Here is a 22,595-nt window from a genome sequence, read left to right as displayed (position 1 = left end):
GTGTTACTGAAGTCAAGAACACGAGCTCTTAAACAGAGGGATCTTTGGCAAAGAGCGGGAAGTCGGGGTGAAACAGCAAACGATGGAAGTTTCAGGGTTTGTGGGGATGGGTATAAATAAGAAGCAAAACGATTCCAAGCTGGACCAGCCCTACTTCCCAAACTTGCCTGATTACAGGACTCCCCTGGAGAGTTTTTAAAAATATAGATTCTGATCAGTGGGTCTGAAGTGGGGCTCTGGAATTTGTGCTCTTAACAAATGCTCCAAGTAATTCTCATCATCAGGCAAATTTTGGAAACAGTGGATTCTGAGGAGGGTGGAACAGCACAGGCTTGCTCCCTGGCGTGGCTGGCAGGGGTTGGTAACCCCATGTGGAAATAACAATCATTTACTAAGCACCTACAACTTGTAAAATACCAAGCTCAGCCTCTTCCTACAATATTCATTTAATGTCATAACAATATCAAGAGACAGAGATTATTGTCCCAATTTTACAGATAGGCAAACTGAGGCTCAGAGAGTTAAATGATTTGCCTGAGGTCATACACAGCAAGAGATCCAGGTATCTTCAATGTCAAAAGTCTTAGGAGGTACCCTAAACTGACTGGTCAGAACGCTTGGCTCCATCCATTATGAATATGATCATCCATTATGTATGTGAATATCACTGTGCTCATCATTTTATAGTTTTCAGAGCACTTTTTAAAAAGTTTTATTGAAGTATAATTTACATACCATAAAATTCATCCATTTTAAGCATGCAATTCAATGGTTTTTAATATACTCATGGAGTTGCGCAACCATCACCACAATCAATTTTAGAACATTTCCATCACCCCGAAAAGAAACCTTGTTCCCATTAACAGTCACTCTCCATCCCCTTCTGAGCGCTAGGAAATCACTAATCTACTTTCTGTCCCTGTGGATTTGCCTATTCTGGACATTTCATATAAATACAGTCATACAATATGTGGCCTTTTGTGCCTGGTTCTTTCACTTAACATAATGTTTTCAAGGTTCATCCATGTTGTAGCATGAACGAGTACTTCATTAATTTTTATGGCTGAATAATATTCCATTGTATAGATATGCCACATTTTATGTCTGTTCATCCTTTGATGGACATTGGGGTTGTTTCTACTCTTTGGCTACATGAACATTTGTGTACAAGTTTTTGTGTGAACATGTTTTCATTTCACTTGGGTATATATCTAGGAGTAAAATTGCTGGGCCATATGGTGACTGCATGTTTAATCATTTGAAGAACTGCCAGAGTGTCTTCCAAAGCAGCTGCGCCATTTTACCTTCCCACCAACAGTGTAGGAGGGTTTCTTTCAGAACATTTGTGTGTGTGTGTGTGTGTGTGTGAGTGTGAGGAAGATTGGCCCTGAGCCAACATCTGTTACCAATCTTCCTTTTTGCTTGAGCAAGATTGTTGCTGAGCTAACATCTGTGTCAATCTTCCTCTATTTTATGTGGGATGCCACCACAGCGTGGCTTGACAAGCGGTGCTAGGTCCACGCCCGGGATCTGAACCTGTGAACCCCTGTCCGCCGAAGTGAAGCATGCAAACTTAACCACTACAGCACTCAGTCAGCTCCCATTTCAGAGCACTTTTACAAGTACACACTTGGTTAATCCCCAGAACAACGCCACAGATAGGCATCGTTACTCATATCTTCCTTGATGAAGACACCGAGGGTGAGAGAGAGGACGTGACTTTTCAGAAGACACCAGCTATGAGAGCTGGGCTCCACGCCTGGGACTGCCCTCCTCCCTTCAGGAAAGCTGATTTCCAGGCCAAAACAGTAGGTTTTAGGTCTTTGAGAGGTGATGGGGTGATGGGCAGAGAAGGAATCTGTGGGGTAAAGCTCTGGAATGGAGACAGAAGCTTCCAGTTTTAGGGATGGAAACATCAAAGCCACTTCTGTTTTTGTTTTATTACGCGACAGCCAGAGCCAGGTTCTGACTAATTAATGATGATCAAAGTTCTCTGACGAGATGGAGTGCTCTGCAAACCTCAGCCATGAGTTAGTCACATCCAGGTCTTAGCTGGAGGGGAGCAGGCTGCCCAGGAGGTGAAGAAACCTAGGCCCCGACTTCCCCCTCAGCCTTGATGAGCCTGAGCCTTTCGGCAGGACAGAGTTTCTCCATCCAGAAAATGGGGCCAGATGTGAGCTCTCATTTCTTTATGCTCCGAGGCCAGGACCTGGCAGAGAGGGGCTGGTGACCGGAGTCCTGTTCCCATCAAGGCAGTACGTACCCAAGCTGCCTCCACTAAACAGTAATCAATAATAATAACACCAACACAGAGTTCAGGCGTCAGCAAACATTTTCTATGGACGACCAGATGGTAAATACTTTAGGCACTGCAGGCCACATGGTCTCTGTCATATGCCTCAACTTTGCCATTGTGGTACAAAAGCACCATAGATAATACATAATGAAAGAATGCAGCTGTACAATGAAACCTTATTTATCTATAGACACTGAAATTTGACTTCTATGTAATTTTCACACGTCACTAAATATTATTCTCCTTTTGATTTTTTCCCAACCATTTAAAAACATAAAAACCATTCTTAGCTCCTGGACTGTATAAAAACAGGTGTTGCCTCAAAATATTAAACATAATTACTATTTGACCCAGTAATTCCACTCCTAAGTATATACCCCAAAGAAATGAAAACATATGTCCACACAAAATGCGTGCATCAAAGTTGATAGCCGCACTATTCATATTAGCCAAAAAGTAGAAGAAAAACACAAATATCCATCAACTGATGATTAGATAAACAAAATGTGGTATATCCATACGATGGAATATTGTTCAGCTATAAAAAGGAACGAAAGTTTTATATATGCTACAACATGGATGAGCCTTGAAAACATTACATTAAGAGAAGGAAGCCAGACGAAGAAGGTATATTGTATCATTCCATGGATATGAAATGTCCACAGAGACAGAAAGCAGAGGAGCTGTTGCCTGGGGTGGAGGGGCTGAGGGGCCTGGGGGGTGACAGCTAAAGGGTACGGGGTTTCTCTGGGGCATGATGAAAATGTTCTAAAATTGACTGTGGTGATGGTTGCACAACTCTGAATATACTAAAACGCGCTAAAGTGTATACTTTAAATGGATGAATTGTGTAGTATGTGAATTATATCTCAACAAAGCCGTCAAAAAGGAACAACAGGAGGTGTGCTGTCGTTTGTGGACCCCGACACGGCACCTATGTTTGGCCTTTCACACAGCACCTTTCCTCGTGCTGTGACAACCAGCTCGGCATTACCGCCTTCAACAGCTGAGAAAGCTCAGAGAAGGGGCTGACTGGCTCTAGGACCCAGGTAACCAACAGCGAGGTGTGAGCGGAATGCAGGTCTCTGGAGTCCCTGTCCAGTGCTCAGGGCAGCAAGACCTTCCCAGAGTTACACCCAGAAACTGGGCAGTCACTCCCCAAAGCCCCAGGGCAGAGGAGATGACAGGCGGGGACTCCTCCATAGACCTGTCCCTGCCTGCTGCACCGCCGCCACTCCCCCCAGCTTCCTCCTCCCCGTCCCTGTGCTCCTCCCTGTCTCTTCTTCCCAGCACTGCTGAGCAAGGCTGTCCCTCCCCATGCCTCACTCAGGGGGCTGGGAAAGAGAGAGGGAGAAGGACAGGGAAGCTTCTTCAGAAACTCGTCCATAAGACACATTTGGAAAAAGGCTCAGAGAGGGTGAGGAACTGGTCCAAGGTCATACAGCTGAAATCTGACCTTTGATTTCCATGATAGTTTTGAGAATGAAAAGAGAAAAGGTCTGGGGTTGGGCAGGGTTTGAGATGAGCAAAGCTCCATCCCATTCCTCATTCTGCTCCTCACAGCGCCGCTGTCCACAGCCTCTCCCCACTTCCATATTTCCCAAGGCACCAACCACTACTAAGGGGGTTGGGGGGGAGGAATCCTCTTAAAAAACATTAATCATAGAAAATCAGAAAATATAGAGAAAGGAAATAAGGAAAACCTTGGTCTCAATCCTCAGGTGTAAACACGGAGGTGACCATGGGGAATATTTTGGCGTGGCTCTGGAGCCAGTCACCTGGGTTCAAATCCTCTTAGACCTCTCCCTAGGGCTGCTTGAGTGTCATAACATGACAGCAGGCTTCTCCCAGAGTGGGTGATCCAAGAGACAGCAAGGAGGATGTTGCAATGTCTTTTATCACCTAGGCTTGGAAGCTGCACATTGTTATCCTCGCAACATCCTACTTGTTGAGTAGAGTCAGCTCTAGTCAATGCGAGAGGGGACTGCTCAAAGATAAGAAACTGGGAGATCCACTGGGGGCCACCTTGGAGGCTGGCTGCCACAGTAAGAAACAGAACGTGATCTGGAGCAGGATATCTTGTAATTAAAAACCTAAATTCACATTCACATAAAACAACATCACCCCTTTAACAAAGCTGCCTACAAATTCAAACGTACTTATTAAACAGAGTGGAGGAGGAGGGTAATGGGAGTGGAGGATAGGGATAAAAAGGAACGAATGAATGAGTGAATTAACAAAACCAGAGAGGACCCTTACACAAACCAACGACGAGAGTGGGCTGTGAACTGAGATGATTAATTCAACTCTTTACTCAAGTCGCCGGCACCCGGAAGAGAAGAAGAGAGATGGAGAAAACAGCTTCCTTGTCCAAGATCACAGGAACCCAGCCTCCCTAATCAAGTCCAGCTCTCTCTGCCTGACACACCCTCTTTCAATCCTGGTTGACCTGCAGAGTCTTCAGAGAGCTCCAGTTCCTGGCTAAGTAGAGATTTTTGCCTGCGGGAAGGGGCGTGCGGACCAGCAGAACCAGCCTGAGAAGAAAAGGCTTAGTTATTACCCAAATAGTGGTGCTGGTGGATTGCTCACCCCTCCTGCCAGGGCTCTTCCTTCTCTGCAGACAAAGGGCGCTCAGAGCACAGAGCCTGTGAACACCCCCAGGTCCAGGCTGTTGGTTGGCGGGAGAACCAAAACTCTCATGTCTTTAAAAATACATCCTGTGGCTCTAGGCCTTGTGACTTCTTTTATTTCCTTTTTTAAATCTTCATAAGCTCTCCAGGTAAGAACTGTTATTTCAAGATGCCTGGAGAACTGAGTTGCATGAATTGTTTTTATCTGTTTTACCTCCCCGTGGAGTCATGCATTCATTCAGCAAACACTTCTTGAGCACCTACTGTGTTCCAGTACTGGGGACACAACGACGAACAGAGCAGGCAAAGCCCCTGTCCTCACGAGGGCCGGGAGTAGTGGGAACAGCTGTTAGACAGTAAACAAAAAATAAGATTTATAAACTAAAATGGGGCAAAGAGATAAAAAGCCATTGTGTTATCAGGGAAGGCTTGTATTTGAACTGAGAGTAGAAGGGTGAAAAGGAGGCAGCTCAGTGAAGAGCAGTTTCAGAGAAGAAACAGCAGCTGTAAAGGCCCTGTGAGTTTGAGATTAGGGAAGCAGGCAGGGCCCAGATCCGACAGACAGGTCCTTGTAGCTATTTGTCAAAAGGATTTGGGATTTTATCCTGAGTGTCAGATGGAACTGACTCCACCTGTTAGCTATGACCTCAGGCAAGTTACTACACTGCTCTGACCCTCAGTTTACCTATCTATAAAGTGAGGTTAATAATAATTTGTTCATTGTGGTAGGCAGCCTCTAAGGTGCCCCCCAACAATTGCGTGTCCTGGTAGTCACACCCTGTGGATGTGGGCTGCCCCATTTCTAACCAACACAACATGGCAGAAGTGATGGCGTAATCGTTTCCTCCTCCTGCTGTAAGAAATCACCACAAACCTACAGGCTTAAAACAGCAGAGATCTACTATCTCGCCATCCTGGAGGTCAGACATCTAAAGGGGTTTTTCTGGACTAAGATCAAGGTGTCCGCAGGGCTGTGCTCCTTCTGAGCTCCAGGGGAGAACCTGTCTCCTGGGCTTTTCCCTCTTGCAGAGGCCGCCCGCATTCCTCAGCTCACGGTCTCTCCCTCCATCTTCAAAGTGCATCACTCTGTTTCTACCATCACCTCTCTTTTTTTGTCACCAGCTGTCCTGCCTCCCTCTTTCCCTTAGAAGGACCCTGTGACTACACTGGGCCCATGTGGACAATGCAGGATAGTCTCCCCCATCTCAAAATCCTTAGCTTACCCACATCTGAAAGTCCCTTGCCACGTAAGGTAACATATGCACAGGTTTAGGGAGCAGGACATGGACATCTTTGGGGGCGCATTATTCTGTCTGCCACAGAGGTCACTTGTGTGACTGGGTAATAAAAGATGGTGGCTTTCGTCTTGTGCTTTTGTTCCCCTCCTCCCTCCCTTCTTTCTCTTTTTCTTTCTTTCTTTCTCCCTCCTTCCACCCTCCCCTCCACCCCTTTCTTTCTTTTCTCTCTCTCGTCACTTTGGGGGAAGCCAGCTGCCATGAGGCAGCTCTCTGGAGAGGCCCATGTAGGTAGGAACTGAAGCTCCCGGCCAACAGCCAGTGAGGAACTGAGGTCTGTCAACAGCCACGGCTGAGAGCGCAGAGGTGGGTTCTGCAGCCCCAGCCAAGTCTTGAGATGCCCATAGCTCTGCCAACAACTTGACCGCAGCCTCGTGGGGAACCTCACGAACCACCCAGCTAAGCAGCTCCTGGATTCACGACCCTCAGAAACCATATGAGAGAATAAATGTTTGTGCTTTAAACTACTAAGTTTTGAGGTGATTTGTAATGCAGTAATAAATAACAAATGTATTCATTCATCCATTCAGCAAATACGTATTAAGTGCCTATACCACGTGCCAAGTTGTTTGAAGTGTTGGGACTATAGCAATGAAAAAAGCAGAGAAAAATCCCTGCTCTTGTGGAGTTTATCTACTATCAAGGAGAGACAGACAGCAAACATAATAAGTCAGTAAATTATATGCTGTGTCAGAAGGTGACAATTGCTATGGGGAAAAAGTAGAACACAGTAAAGGAAATAAGCTAGTCAAGGAAGGCTTTGCTGAAAAGGTGCTATTTGAGCAAAGACTTGAAGGAGGTGAGGGAAGAAATCATGCTCTTCATGAGGAAGAATATTCCAGATGGAGAGAACAGCAAGTGCAAAGGTCCTGTGGCAGGATCATACCCAAGTTCTTAAAAGGACAGCAGGAAGGCCACTGTGACAGGAGTGGAGTGTACAAAGGGCAGAGTGGTCACAGATGATTTATAGGGGTGAGGTGAGGATTAAAGTAGATAATGTATGTTAAGCTTTTTGAATCTAGTAGTTGCTCAATAAAGATTTTCTCTTAAGAAACTACACTTCATTTTTTAAATTTTGTGAAATAACCTCAAGTGTACACAAAAAAGTTTACACATAATGAACACCCATTTAACCACAACCTACCCTGATAAATAAAACTCAACAGCTATGGCCGAAGCCTCCTGTGTACCTTTCCCTATCCCAACCCACTGCCCCAAACATCGCTCACTGAATATAGTCTTGATTATTCCCATATATGGCTTTATATTTTTACTCCATAAGCATGTATCCATCAACAATCTCTAGTACGATTTTTCAGGTTTAAATATATATATAAAATATGTATGCATATATCTGATAAGGGATTAATATCCAGAATATATAGAGAACTCCTAAAACTCAACAACAAGAAAAACAAACAACTTAATTAAAAAATGGGCAAATTTGGGGCCAGCCCCGTGGCTGAGTGGTTAAGTTCGTACGCTCTGCTTTGGCAGCCTAGGTTTTCACCGGTTCGGATCCTGGGCGGGGACATGGCACCACTCATCAAGCCATGCCGAGGCGGCATCCCACATGCCACAACTAGAAGGAAACACAACTAAAAATATCAACTATGTATTGGGGGGCTTTGGGGAGAAAAAGGAAAAATAAAATCTTAAAAAAAAATGGGCAAAGGACTTGAATAGACATTTCTCCAAAGGAGATATACGAATGGCCAATAAGCACATGAAAAGATGCTCAATATCACTAATCATTAGGGAAATGCAAATCAAAACTACAATGAGACACCACCTCACACCCAGTAGGGTGGCTACTGTCAAAAAAACAGAAGACAAGTGTTGGTGAGGATGTGGAGATACTGGAACCCTTGAGCACTGCTGCTGGAGATGTAGAATGGCACAGACGCTGTGGAAAACAGGATGGAGGTTCGTCAAAAGTTAAAAATAGAATTACCATATGACCCAGCAATTGTACTTCTGAGTATACACCCAAAAGAATTGAAAGCAGGGTATTGAAGAGATATTTGTATCCCCATGTTCATAGCAGCATTATTTGCAATAGCTAAAACATGGAGGCAACCCAAGCGTCCACCAACCAACGAATGAACTACGAAAATGTGGCATATACATACCATGGAATTTTACTTGGCCTTAAAAAGAAAGGAGATTCTGCCGTTACGCAACAACATGGATGAACCTTGAGGGCATTACGCTAAGTGAAATAAGCCAGTCACAAAATGACAAATATTGTATGATTCCACTTATATGACGTATTTAGAGTAGTCAAATTCATAGAGACAGAAAGTATAATGGCAGTTGCCAGGGGGATTGGAGAATGGAGAATAACTGTTTAATGTGTACAGATTTCAGATTTACAAGATGAAAAGAGTTATGGGGATGGATGGTGGTGATGGCTGCACAACACTGTGAATGTTTACTACCACTGAACCGTAAACTCAAAAATGGCAAAGACGGGGGGGGGGGGGGGGGGGTCAGCCCCGCGGCTGAGTGCTTAAGTTCACGGGCTCCGCTTCAGCGGCCCAGGATTTCACTGCTTCAGATCCTGGGCGTGGACCTAGCACTACTTATCAAGCCACGCTGTAGTGGCGTCCCACATGCCACAACTAGAAGGACCCACAACTAAAAATATACAACTATGTGCTGGGGGGCTTTGGGGAGAAGAAGGAAAAAAATGCTAAAGATGGTAAATTTTGTGTTATGTGTATTTTAACACAATAAAAAGAGAAAAAAAGCAATTCTAATATATATCATATATATTATATATACTATATTCTGTGTATTATATCACATATATATCTATATATATCATGGCATCACTGGTATATCAATTGTGTCATTCTGTAATTTGCTTTTTTTCACTCAACATGTTATATCTGAGATTTATCCAGTGTGATCTATGAAGGTCTAGTTCATTCTTTTTCACTGCTGTATAATATTCCATTTCATGAATATGTTACAACTTATTAATATATTGAAATGTTTTAAAATAATAATCATTCCATTATCACACCCAACAAAATTATCAGTAATTTCTTAATATTGTCTAATACCCAGTCCACATTACAATTTCTCTAATTGTCTCAAAATGGTCTTTTTACAATTAATTTATTCAAATCAGGATTCAAATGAGGTCCATCCAATGTATTATATCTCTTCAATCTCTTTTATTCTAAAACAGTCTTGTCTTCCTTTTCCCTCTGTACCATAGATTTGTTGGAGAAACTGGGCGATTTGTCTCATATCCTGGATTTAGCTGGTTGCTTCTTGGAAGTGTCTTGACCAGGTTCAGTTTTTTGGTGAGGAGAGAAAAGGAAGGACAGGAAACTGTCACATGTAGCCCAATGATCAAACAGTGTCTCCAATATGATGACAAACCTACATGATGGGCCTCCTGATATGATGTAATGGGAAACAGATATCATGGCCTATTTAGTATTTTCCCAAAAGTGACTTACCTGAATCTAATTGTGAAGAATAAATAGGAGAAATTCAGATTGTGGAATCTTCTATAAGACAACTTGCCTGGACTCAAAAAATGTCATGAAAGAAAAAATGAGGTGAACGTTGATCAGATCCTGGATCACAAACAAAACAAAACTACAGCTATACAGGATATAACTGGAACAATTGGGGAAATTTAAATATGAAACTGTATATAATTAAGTTGTATTTAAAGATATCAACGATGAGTTTCTGAGGTGTGTTAATGGCATTGTGGCTGCATGGGAGAATGTCTTTGTTCTTAAGAGATGCAGGCAGAAGTATTTAGGTGTAAAGTGTCAGGATGTCTGCAACTAACTCAAATGGTTCAGTCAAAAAGTAAAATAAAATAAATGTGTGCATCTGGCAAAGTGTATTGACAATTGGTGAATCCAGATGAAAGGTATAAGGATGTTTGTTGATAGCACAGTTTTAAAAACGTTTCTGTTGGTTTGAAATTTTTTCAAAGTAAAAATTGTGGAAAAACCCAGCTTTGCTCGCTGAGCTGCTGAGCCCCTAGTGTATTATTACAGCAGGGGCGCCTCAGATACGTGGGTCTCGCCACAGCCGACGCTGACATCCATCTCCCCTTTTGCCAGGTGCTCCAGATCTCTTCCCCGCAAGTGCAGGAGCCGTGACCTCGAGTGCCCGTGTCTCGTCATTTCCATGCTGAGAAATTCCAGCATCGTTTAAAGGAGGGAAAGAAAAGAAGAAAGAGGAAGGCCAGCAACAGGCTCATCTCGCGCAGGCTCTGCTGCCTCCCGGGCGCCCTCTGCAGTCCGGCACTGCCCCCTGGTGGCCGCCGGCATGCATGCGGCGCCCTGCCCGGGAGGCAGACAAGGCCCTGCAGCCCTCACTCCAACCTGGAAGCGCCGGAGAGAGCTCCCCCGAAGGCCAGCGCCCCAACAATCCCAGTCTGTTTACCTTGGGACCGCTCATTTAAAAGAACGCTCAGCATAGGGAAAAGCGCTTTACAGATATTAACTCACTTAATCCTCACATCAGCCTGAACAGGTGGAACTATGGTAGCCCCCATTTTAGAGACAGACAGGCTCAAAAAGGCGAGGTGATGAGGTGACCTGCTCAAAGATTGCACAGCTAGTGTCACATCTTCTAACTCCAGGTCCAATGCTGTGCCACAACAGCCCAGCTGCTTCAACGATGACGACGTGAATGATAACGATAAAATCATAGCAAGACGCATCTATGGTGCTGACCATGGGCCATGCACTGTGCAATATAGTAACTCACTCCACAACAGCCCTGGAGGTTCTATTAATATGCCCATTTTACAGTTGAGGAAACTGAGGTACGGAGAGTTCAAGAAATTTGCCCCATGTCACTCAGAGAGAGGAGAGTATTGACTGGGAAAGCATTGAGGAGCCTTGGAACTGTTAGCTCAGCTAATAGATGTTCATTGAGCACCTACTAGGTGCAGGCCACTGAACTAAGAGCGGAGTGTGCAGCGAGGGGAGAATGGAATGGTTTAAGATCAGTCCGAAATAAAAGGAAACGTGAACCCATCACTTCTGAGGGAGAGAAGGAGAGATGGTTTAAGCAAATATAAACATTTTCACTGCAACCTGCCACAGGAGTAACACACTGGTGAACCCTAATTTAAGGCTTGGCTGAATATTTACTTTGAAGAAAAGTAAAGGAGGGTGCTGCCATTCTGAGAAACTCAAAAAAGGAGTAGCTTTTGAGACATGAATTAAAATTTCTACTCCTGATAAACAGAATCTGGCGATTCAATCTGGCTTTCAGAGAAGGCCATTTAACTGGCAACCAACTCCTCTGCCCCAAGTCTGTGGCCCTTGCAGAACAGCTGTCTCCCAGGTTGCAGCTGTGCAGGGCGCTCAGTCACCTCCTGAGGTCCAGGAAAGTCCAGCCGCCTGCTCTTGCCAGGCCGATTCCCTTCTCCCTCTGGTACCTCTAGGCCCCCTGCTGCACTGGATTTCTTAGGAAGGCCCAACATGGGCCTGCTGGGCCGCTGTCAGAGATTACCTCCTGCTTATGGGGTCAAGACCACAGAGTGAAGCAGCCCTCCTGGGAGGCCAGGTTTAGAGCCCACCATGAGGGCACCTGTGCTGCAATGTCGCCAGGACTGGACGCTCAGGACCAGCGGAGCACCACTCTTCCCTGCCAATGCTCACTTATTTCTTTACAGAAATTTTGTAGAAAAATGAAGAGCACAAGGTTTGATCATTTCCCTTCTTTTTTTAATCAATTTTTTTTGCTGAGGAAGATATGCCCTGAGCTAACATCACTGCCAATCCTCTTTTTCTATGTGAGCCATGGCCACTGACAGACGAGTGGTGTAGGTTCACACCCAGGAACCCAACCCAGGCCACCAAAGGTGAGCATGCCAAACTTAACCATTAGGACACCGGGGCTGGCCAGCATTCTTTTTTTTAAAACCACTTTATTAAGGTATGAATGACATACAAAAAGCTGTACATAGTTAATGTACACAATGTATACAACTTGATGAGTTTGAATATCATTTTCATTCTCACCATCCTTGTTACTATTTTGGTCTACCTCCTCCATGAAATGTTGTCTGGATATATTTGAGGAAAGGATATAGCTGGAAAAATTGGCTAAGAGTATGAATAAACTGGAGGTGAGTGTTGATTGAAAAAACAAACAGAGCATCCTGTGTAAGTAGCTGTCTTTTTGGTAACCTAGATCAGTGGTTCTCAAAGTGTAGTCACTGGACCAGCAGTGTCAGCATCCTCTGGGAACTTTTTAGAACTGCATATGCTCCAGATCAGACCTGACGAATCCGAAAATGGCAGGTTGGGGCTCAGAAATCTGTGTTTTAACAAGAGATTCTGATACATGTTAAAATTTGAAAATCACTGTACTACACAATGACTAACCCTCCTACGAATTCAGTGATATTCAAAAAATGAGGGGCCGGCCCGGTGGTGTACACGTTCTGCTTCAGTAGCCCAGGGTTCACTTAGGACCCTGGGTGCAGACATGGCACCGCTTGGCAAACCATGCTGTGGCAGGCGTCCCAAATATAGAGGAAGATGGGCACAGATGTTAGCTCAGGGCCAGTCTTCCTCAGCAAAAAGAGGAGGACTGGCAGCAGATGTTAGCTCAGGGCTAATCTTCCTCAAAAAAAAAAAAAAAAAGAATTTATATTCGCCTAGCCATGACAACATGGACTTGTATTTGAGAAATAACAGCAAGAGGAGCCTAGAGAATGCCTGGTGTGGGACAGAGTTTTCCCACTCAACATCTCTCCTTGAGGTATCAGGCAGTATGAACTAGAGGCATCCAGATGGGTTGGGTAGTATTGGGGTGGGGTCCCTTAATCCCCCCTCAAAGTGTTCGTGTGGTGAAATTAGAAAATGAACTGAAAGTAGGAAAGGACCAAAAATGTCCTTCTTAACAGTTGATTTGGTCTGACTGGAGGTGGGAATGGGTGGGCATGGAGAAAAGGGATCCTGTAGCTTGTGCAGGATCTCCCTTAACTGAGTAATCTTGAGCTCCCAGGAAAGGTCCCTGAGGCGTTTTTCCTGGATCCTGCCCCTCCCTCTGTCCCTTATCCTCCTGTTGCCATCCGTTTCCACTCTCCTTTTGGGTCCCTTCCCTCTGATCCTTTTTCTCCAGTTCCAGCTTTTTCTTCTTCAACTCTCCCCCCAACTTCCCTAGCTTCTGGGTCTCCAGCTGCTGACTCAGCACGGAGGACACGGAACTCACCACCTCCTTTTGGGCCCCATGGGATGTCCCGTTCCCTAGTAACCCCTGTGAGGACCTCAGTGGCAGAGGGTAGGAACACTGCAGGTGGAGGAGGGTGTGAGGAATCCTGCAGGACCTGGAGTCAGTCCATTAAACTCCCCAACATGGAGGCCATTCTTGTCCCATGGAAAGGCCCCAAGGCCGAAACCTTCTTGGCAGGCTCACCACTGTTGTTCTGTTGGGTTGCTGGGTCTTTGGGTCAGTGGAGTTGCCATCATTCCACAGCCCCACCCCAGAGTTGGATCCCTGGGCCAGGAAATGCCACTAACCTAGCAACCTCTGGGGAATGTCACACACTGAGAGGAAGCAAATGAGTGCTGCTTTTCTCCCAACCCTTGGTCCAGTTTCCATGCTGGGCTCCTGCCCCTTTGCTCCACACTCAAACCCTTGTGGATGCAGGGACCATTTGGGGACAGGGATGTGGTAGGTCAAAGCCATCCCTTTCCAGAAGCTGCAGAATTGCTTCTGAGTGAGGTTGGGGATGGAAGGCAGGGCGTCTGTGGCTGTGGAATACTGGGATTTTTCCGGGCCCAGAGCTGCCATCCAGCCCACTACCCTCTGATTTAAGTCAGGGTCAGAGACGCAACTTCATTCCTCCATCGACCCCTCAAGCAGAGAGTCAGATCGCCCACTGTGACTCCTCAGCTGGAAGAGAGGACTCCAGGGCAGCTCTCTCAAATCTGGCTGCATTGTGGGTGTTGGGGAGCCCCTCACATGTCCTTTTGAATTAATAAAATACTTCTTATTCTGTTCTATCCATTGGCTTGTTAGATACCTGTGGGATTTTATTTTGTTTTTCTCATTCTTCCAGTGTTTACTTTTTGAAGGTAAAATGTGTTTTTTCTTTACCTCCTTCTAATGTTTTCTAATCCTTTGTTTTCCAATCGTTTTACAATGATGTCCCTAGCTATGGTCAACTGTTGCTCTGGGAGAGGAGGGACCAGAATGTTGAGCTTCCCTTCTCTCTGATATCTTGGATCCTCAATTCCTGGCTGCCTGGGCCAATGCCTTCAAATATATATATATATATATCCGTATTTTATCCAGCTTTTCTAGCTATTTATAGTAGGAGTCTTAGTTTACTACAAACTACTGTGTTACAGCTAGAAATGGAAGTATCAGTGTTTTGTAATTCTATATGTTTAAAGACATATATAATGTTGTTTTATAGTTAATCATTTAATTTATCCACATTTTACCACTTAGGGCTTTCTTCTTTTTTTTTTAAAGATTTTTTTAATGTATTTATTTTCTTTTTCTCCCCAAAGCGCCCCCACTACATAGTTGTTTATTTTTTTTAGTTGTGGGTCCTTCTAGTTGTGGCATGTGGGATGCCACCTCAGCATGGCCTGATGAGAGGTGCCATGTCGGCGCCCAGGAGGCGAACTGGTGAAACCCCAGGCCACTGAAGCTGGCGCAGGAACTTAGCCACTTGGCCACGGGGTTGGCCCCAGGGCTTTATTCTTTCTTGTGTCTCTGACCATCCATCTGGGATCATTTTCCTTTTGTATGAAACACAGCCTTTAGAATTTTCTTTATTTAGGTTCTGCTTATGAAGAAACTTCTGTTCTTACTTGCATAAAAGGGATTTATTGTGTTCCCATTCCTGAAAGATTTTTGCTATATTAGAATTCTGGGTTGGCAGACATTTTCTTTAAATACAATGAAGATTTCATTCCCCATTCACATGGCTTCCACTGCCGATATTGGGAAGTCAGCTGTTACTTCTCTGAAGTTAATTAATCTTTTTCTCTAATTTAAGATTTTATTTACCTTTTATACTCTGTTGTTTTACTACAATGTATCTAGTTGTGGACTTATTTTTATTTATCCTCTGAGTTTCACTGGGCTTCTTGAATCTGTAGCTTGGTATATCTTTCACCAGTTCTGGAAAACTCTTGGCCATTAACTCTTAAAACTCTTTAAATATTTCTTATAGACTCTTCTTTATTTTCCTTCTGGGAATCTGATTAAATTTATGTTGGGCTTTCTTACCCAGTGGTTTAATGTGTTTTACTTTGTTTTCTGTACTTTTCATCTCACTGTCTCTGCCCACTAGTTTCTAGACAATTTCTTCTCAGCTATATTTCAGCTCATTACTTCTTTTTACGTTAATTTGCTCTTAAACAGTTTTGTTAAATTATTTTTTTTAAATGTTCTATTTGGTTATTTTTTTAAATCTGCTATGTCAATTTTTTTTTTTTTTTTTTTGAGGAAGATTAGCCCTGAACTAACTGCTGCCAATCCCCCTCTTTTTTGCCGAGGAAGGCTGGCCCTGAGCTAACATCCGTGCTCATCTTCCTCTACTTTATATGTGGGACACCTGCCACAGCATGGCTTGCCAAGCGGTGCCATGTCCACACCCAGGATCCAAACCGGCAAACTCCTGGCCACCGAAGCAGAACATGCGCACTTCACTGCTGCGCACTGGGCCGGCCCCTGCTATGTCAATTTTTAACGCCTTGTTTTTGTAGGTATTTTCAAGCTTGTCTTTTATCCCTTTAAAAATACTAGGAATTGGTATTATACTCTTTCTCTGATAATTCCAACATGTGAAGTGTTTGTGTCTGTATTTGTCTGTTATTTCTGCATGTTCTCTTTCAAGTCTTATTTCATTGTATATCTGGTTATCTTTGAAAGTGCTGGAAGTTACTTAAAAAAAGGTGAAAGTGAATACTTTGAGACGATAATAGCTTTCTCTAGGGATCATTTTCACTTGGTTCTGTCGGGCACCTGGGCACACCACTAGTCTGGCCAGCGTTGTAAGCCTGAAGGCTGAGGTTCCCTACATCTCCAAGACAACCTGAATTTGGGAGACATGTCTATGTCAGGGCGTATCTCCACATTTTCTTGAATGTGTCTTTTCAAATGTGGGGCGATTATTCAGACTCCCAGCTTTCCACACTTCTACACTTGTACCCCTTATACTTCAAGTCCACCAACCGCACTGGTGGGTTTCACAGGTATCTCATTCCACCAGCAAATGCCTTCAGGCAGCTGAGCGCTGGGATTGTGAGTTCAGTCTCTTGCTTCTCCCAGAGTTGGAGCCCTAATTCTTCCCTCTCTCGTCAGTCTTTTGGAATGCTCTTCTCTTTTACACATTTCATCCAGTTTAAATGATTTCCTATGGAAGAGGTGGTGCTAATGACCTAGACCATCACCGGGAGTGTAACCCTTCAGCCTGCCTCAGCGCACTTCCTGTCCTCCCGAGGAAGGGAGCAGAAGGGAGGACAGAGGAAGAGGAAATGGGGTCTCTGTTTTTAGGATCTTGTTTCAGGGGAGTAGAAACTTACACTTCCTCAGAAAAAGCCACACTTTTTCAGAAGGAGGAGAACGGTTACCTGGAGTTTCTCCACTTACCTAGACAATTTCATACGGTTTAACTTATGCCCATTTTGTCCAGCTAACGTAATAGGAAAGGGCAGCGTTCAGCCACTGTGCAAAGCGCGGGAGAAGACGGGAGGGGCGGGCCTGGGGTGTTCCGGAGATGGGGCACAGGCGGCTGGTGGCAGCCACCGGAGGAGGTTAGCCTGGTCCCGGCGGCAAGACGCTGGCAGAGGTCACACACGCGCCCAAACTCAGAGGGGAGCGAACACGCAGCGCTGGACACACGCCTATTCAGACCACAACCAGGCGCGCAAGGTTCCAAAGCCTGGTTCCGCTCCACGAGCGGCCGTGCCGGCGGCGGAAGACTTCCGACCCGGAGGCGGAAGTGCGCCACCGCCAAGGCTTTCGGGGAATGTAGTCTCCAGCGGCGCCACTTGACCAGAGGAATCGGAGGCCTCTCCCTCCGCGCTGGCGGCCCGCGTCTGGTGGACTGCGCTTCCCACCCAGAGCTCGTAAAATATCGGGGGTTGCAAGTGGGCTTCCTTTGACACCTCTTTAAGTGGCACACCCAGATCATCCTGTTATTCTAAATTTGGTGGTATAAACCTTTCTAACCGGTGTGATATCACCATTAAGAGGCCTTCTCACCCCAGTCACGCTGTCAGTCCTCCTTTAGGATCCCTTAACCTGAGGAAAAGCAATTTTGTGCTTACTTACGGTTATTAAAACTTAGTCTAGCCTAGTGTAAAATTCCAAACTCATACTTTATTCTTAGATGCCTACATGCCCGCACTTGGGGTGTGAGAAGGGCGACGGCGAAGGAGAAGGAAGGTGCCCATCCATTCGGGCCAGTGGCCTGCCCCGACAGGGCGGCCTCCTCAAAGGGAGATGCACACCTGTCTGGGGTCTGCGTTCAGTTTCACGCCAGTCCATGTGTTCAATAGTAGGGCGACCTCGTTTCCCCTTTGGCTCCATGCAGTCCTTGCCTCTAACCTTTCTCCAGGTGGGTCATCCCCTAGATTGGCCGAGCAGCTGCTGAGACAGCCCTGTGGCTCCTGCCACTCTGTCTTCCAGGAACAGGGTAAACATTTGTCTCTGTTTTCGAGCACAGCCCCAGCTTCCTGTCTGGTTAGCTCCCCCTTCATTCTCAAGGGTCCTGGTTTAGACGATTAATTATATGGTCACCCTATCCAGGATCCACTGAAATCCCGTCTTGTGATCTCTGGCATCAAAGAAAACAGATACAGGGGCCGGCTCCGTGGCCGAGTGGTTAAGTTTGTGCGCTCCGCTGTGGCGGCCCAGGGTTCGGATCCTGGGCGCGGACATGGCACCGCTTATCAGGCCACGTTGAGGCGGCTTCCCACATCCCACAACTAAAAGGACCAGCAACTAAGATATACAACTGTGTACGGCGGGGGGAGGGGGGTCCACATTTGTGTTGTGCCTAGGAAGAAAAGGAAAGGGCCACTGTATCTGGTCCCTAAAAAGCCATCTCTAGGGAGTTGAAATGACTTTGCTTGATCTTGACAGTGTCAAGTCCCCTGTCTTCGTTTATGGGCTTGGATCTGCTTCTCACCCTTGGGAACACGAATGCCCATTTTTCCTTCTCCTAAATCCATCAGGCCTGCTGGATGTACAGGTCAGACAGGCTCACGCCCTGAGCGGAACCAAGCAGGTGGCTTTGTGGGAGGAAGGACCAGATAAGAGCAAGGAGGCTGACTAACTGTAACAGAGTGTAAACATTCAGAGAAGCACATACAACACATATCTATGCATCATTCTCTTTTAACAAATGTTAATATTTTACTATACTTGCTTAAAAAAAAATAAAAGGACAGTCTAAGCTTTCTTTTATTCTTGCTGATCCCTCTCCTCTCTGGCTCCAGAGGAAACCACCACTCTGAAGCTGTTATTTTAATACTTTCTTACTTTTACTTCATGAGTTGATAAAAAATAGGTATTATGGATTTTTAAAAAGTTCTAACATATCACAGTGTATGTAACCCTCAACTTTATTTTCAACTGTTTACAGTATGTAAGCCTTGTTAATACATGTACATCGAGTTCAACCATTCATTAAATACTTGAGTATCTCCTGTGCTGGGGACACAGCACTGAACAAAAGAGAGAAAAGTTGCTGCCCTCTATCATCAAGCTGTTCATTTGCTTTTTGTGCACTTTTCTGTATGTTATGCTTCAAGAAAGTTTACCACCACCTCTCCCACCCCCCCCAAAATCCCTACTCTCATGGAGCTTACCTTCTAGAGAAGGACATATAATAAACAAGTGAAATACTTAGAATGTCAGGTGGTGGTAGCTATTATGGAAAAAATGAAGCTGGGAAGGGAGAAGGGGTGTGCCATGGAGGGGGACTGCTATTTTGATAGGGTAAGCAAGAAAGTGCTCTCTGGTAAGATCTTGAGTAAAGATCTGAAGGACGTGAGGGGCCAAACCATGTGTTATCTAGGGAAAGAGGATTCCAGGAAAAGGAACAGCAAACGTAAAGACACTGTAGTGGAAACTTGCCATGTGTGTTTAAGTTACTGCAGGAGGCCAGTGGGCCTGGAGCAGAGTGATCATGAAGGAAGATATGGTGAGTCAGGCAATATGGGGTGACAGGTGGTGGCAAAACTACGTAGAGCTTTTACTTTAGCTTTTATTCAGTAAAATGAAAAGCTATTGGAGGGCTACGAGCAGAGGAGTGACATGATCCTAGATTTTTACAGTACCACTCTAGCTGATGAACTGTGAACATAGAGAGGCAAGAATGGAAGCAGAGAAACCAATTAGGAAGCTATTGCAAATATCTGAGGCAGAGATGATGACAGTGACTTGGGTGAAGGTAGAGGCAACAGGAAATGGTCATCCTCATATAGCCTGTAAGTCAGCCAACAGGACTTACTGAAGCTTGGATGTGGGGTGTGAAAGAAAGGAATCAAGAATGATTTCCCACTTTGGGACCTGAGCAACTGGAAGGATGGGGTTGGCTTTTTCCAGATGGGAAGACTGAGGGAGGAACATGATTATGATAGCGCTGGGAAAAGGGGAGATTATGGGTTAGGTCATCTTTGGACATATTACATTGGAGATATCTGTTAGACACCCAAGTGGAGATGTCGCATAGGCACTTGGTTGTATGGAATGGTATATATACACAGTACGGAATCCTGGGCTGGAGATAGAAAATTTGAAGTTGTCAACAAGCAGAAAGCCAGGAGACAGGAAGCGAGCTCCAATGAGGGTGACTGAAGAAAAAGAAAAGAGGTCCAAAGACTCAGCCATAGAATTTCCACGTCTACAGCAAAAAGAAAAACAACCTGGGAGAAGTAGCTGTCAATAAAGTATATGGAAATCTAAGTAAGTGTGATAACCTGGAAACCAAGGGGAAAAAAATGTGTCAAGAGTGAGCAAGTAGCCAACTGTACCAAATGACGCTGAAAGGTCAAGAAAAAGGATTGGAAAAAGACCATTGGATTTAGCCACATGGAGTCCATCAGTGACATTTGACAACAGCAGAAACGAAGACCTGATTGGAGGAGGTGCAAGAGATAACTGGAGACAATGAGTATGAGACACCTCTATTGAGTGTCTACTAAGTGAAGTAAGAAATGGAGTGGCAGGCGGAGGGGGATGCAGCATATATATTTATATTGACATATATTTACAAATATATATATTGAAGATGAGAAAAACTACACATAATTTTGCTGATGGGAAAGATTCAGTAGCCAAGAAAAAGATGCAGGAAAGAGGACAGTTGTAGGAATGACGTCCTAGTTTAAGAATGGGATCTAGTGCATCAGAAAAGAAGTTGGTCTTAGATAAGAGAACCAAGTGTCAACCACAGGAACAGGAAGGAAGAGCGCACAGACAAGATGCACGCAGGTGAATAGTTATCTTTTGATCGATTTTATTTTCCTCCGTTAACTAGGAAATAAGGTAACCAGCTGAGTGAGGATGGGGTGAAGTGCCGGAGGTTGAGAAGAGAGAAGCTGTAAAACAGTGCCTTAGGAGACTGGGACACTGACTTGACTAGGGAAACAAACGCTTGGGGTTGGCAATCAGGAATTTAAAGTGGGACTAGTCACCGTGGCTCCATTTCTCCAGCCACGATTAGCCGCGTGGGTACAGGAGTGGAATAGGCAGAGCTGGGCTTTTGTTTGTTTTTGTTTTTGCCAGATGCTGTGGTTCCTTCATTTAAGTACTGCATTGTATTAAATTATAAGAATATGCTACGATTTATTAGCCCATTCACTTACTGACATTTGTGTTGTGTCCGTATTTTTACTACTCCAAATACTGCTGCAGTGAGCATCCTTGTGCATGTCTTGGTGCTCACCTGGGAGAATGTCTAGTCTGGGGTATAGACCTAGAAATGGAACTGCTGGGTCACAAGGTATGCTTAGCTTCAATTTACTGGATATTGCCAAATTACTCCCCCAAATGATTATACAAATTTACCCTCTCACCAGCAGTGTATACAGGTTCTCATTTTCCCCAGCCAGACTTCCAAATTTTTGCCAATCTAATGGGCATGAAATAGTAACTTACTGCTTTCTTTTGCAATATTCTGATTTCAAGACTGATTACCTTTTCATTTATAAGCCAGTCTTCTTTGTCTATCAACAAATCTCCACTTCATCTCTCATTTAACAAGGTATTAAGTACCTACTTATGCATTGTGATAAGCAGGGGAACAAAAAAAGTTAGCAAGGTAGACGTGGACCCTGCCTTCCTGGAACTCACAACTGAGTGCAGGGTGGGGTGGGGAGACAAGCAAACAATCACAAATTGTGGTAACATGAAGGACATTAACAGTAATCTGTGAAAATATAAAAGGAGACTGATTTGGTTTAAGTAGGGCAGTCATTAAAACCTTCCCTGAAGTGACATTTGCATTTTAACAGATGAGTAAGAACTAACTAGTTCAGCAGCTATAAGGAATTGGGCAGCACCATCATCGTGTCTTCTAACTGCAGTTTTATCTTCCCAAGCTGGCACAGAGCTGCGCCAGATGCTCTGGTGGACATAATGCCTGCCTGGGGCCTTCCCCAGAGACACCCAGACATCAGGAGCGGGAGACTGGTTTTCTCCTGGCTCCCTTTTGCAATTTTGAGACTATTATTTCTGTGCTGTTGTATCCAGTTTATTCTTGTATGAGTCTCACATCATCTGGTTATACTAACCTACACAGGCTGACCCAGTAATCCCATTTTGGATATTTTCTCTCATTCTGGATATTTTAAGAAAAGGTTCTATAAGAAAAAGAGGAGGGGTGCTTAAAAAAATAAAGTATTCAATGTCATTATTATAAAAAACACCACCAAAAACAATCCAAGTATGTTGCAAAAGTAGGGGACTTACTTGTTAAGGAGCTCTTGAGACTGTGTAGGAACATGGAAAATATCTATGACGAACATTTTTTTTTAAAATACGATACAAGATCTTATCTACAGTATGGGCAAATGTAAATAACTGATAGATTAAGTGTAAAGGTCGCGGGTGAATTTAGGGGATTTAATTTACTGAAATAGGAAAAACATTCCAAGGCCCTTCATTGTTTTGTCTCTGCATGGCCTACAACCTATCACTATATTCCTTCATCCACTCACCCCTCCAACGATGTTGCGTCATATGCCGCTCCTTGAACATAACATGGCTCTGGAGACAGTGAGAGGTTAAGTGCTATGTCTTTGCAGCCAGATAGTCCTGGGTTCGAAGCCTGAATCTGTCATGGGCAGTGCTACCTCAAGTGAATTACATCTCTGGGTTTTTCCCCCTATTATAAAACAA

The 22,595-nt window shown here is 44.6% G+C and overlaps 1 protein-coding gene across 2 annotated transcripts in view; it reads right to left on the bottom strand.

Annotated features, from left to right (window-relative positions):
- Window positions 1-22,595, bottom strand: part of ZFP90 (ZFP90 zinc finger protein) — a 68,476-nt gene that overhangs the window by 25,582 nt on the left and 20,299 nt on the right. The window contains exon 6 of one of the 2 annotated variants that reach the window (XM_070613761.1): window positions 20,696-22,581. The exons of the other annotated variant lie outside the window; for it this stretch is intronic. The gene's annotated coding sequence lies outside the window, so the exon portion shown is untranslated. Of the gene's footprint in view, window positions 1-20,695; window positions 22,582-22,595 lie in introns of those variants that run through there. 2 annotated transcript variants of the gene reach the window in all.

The sequence above is a fragment of the Equus przewalskii genome, chromosome 3 (assembly GCF_037783145.1).
Source record: "Equus przewalskii isolate Varuska chromosome 3, EquPr2, whole genome shotgun sequence".
In the NCBI taxonomy this organism is placed as follows: domain Eukaryota; kingdom Metazoa; phylum Chordata; class Mammalia; order Perissodactyla; family Equidae; genus Equus; species Equus przewalskii.
The sequence above is the reverse complement of the archived record's forward strand: the minus strand, read 5'-3'. Positions and strand labels throughout refer to the sequence as shown.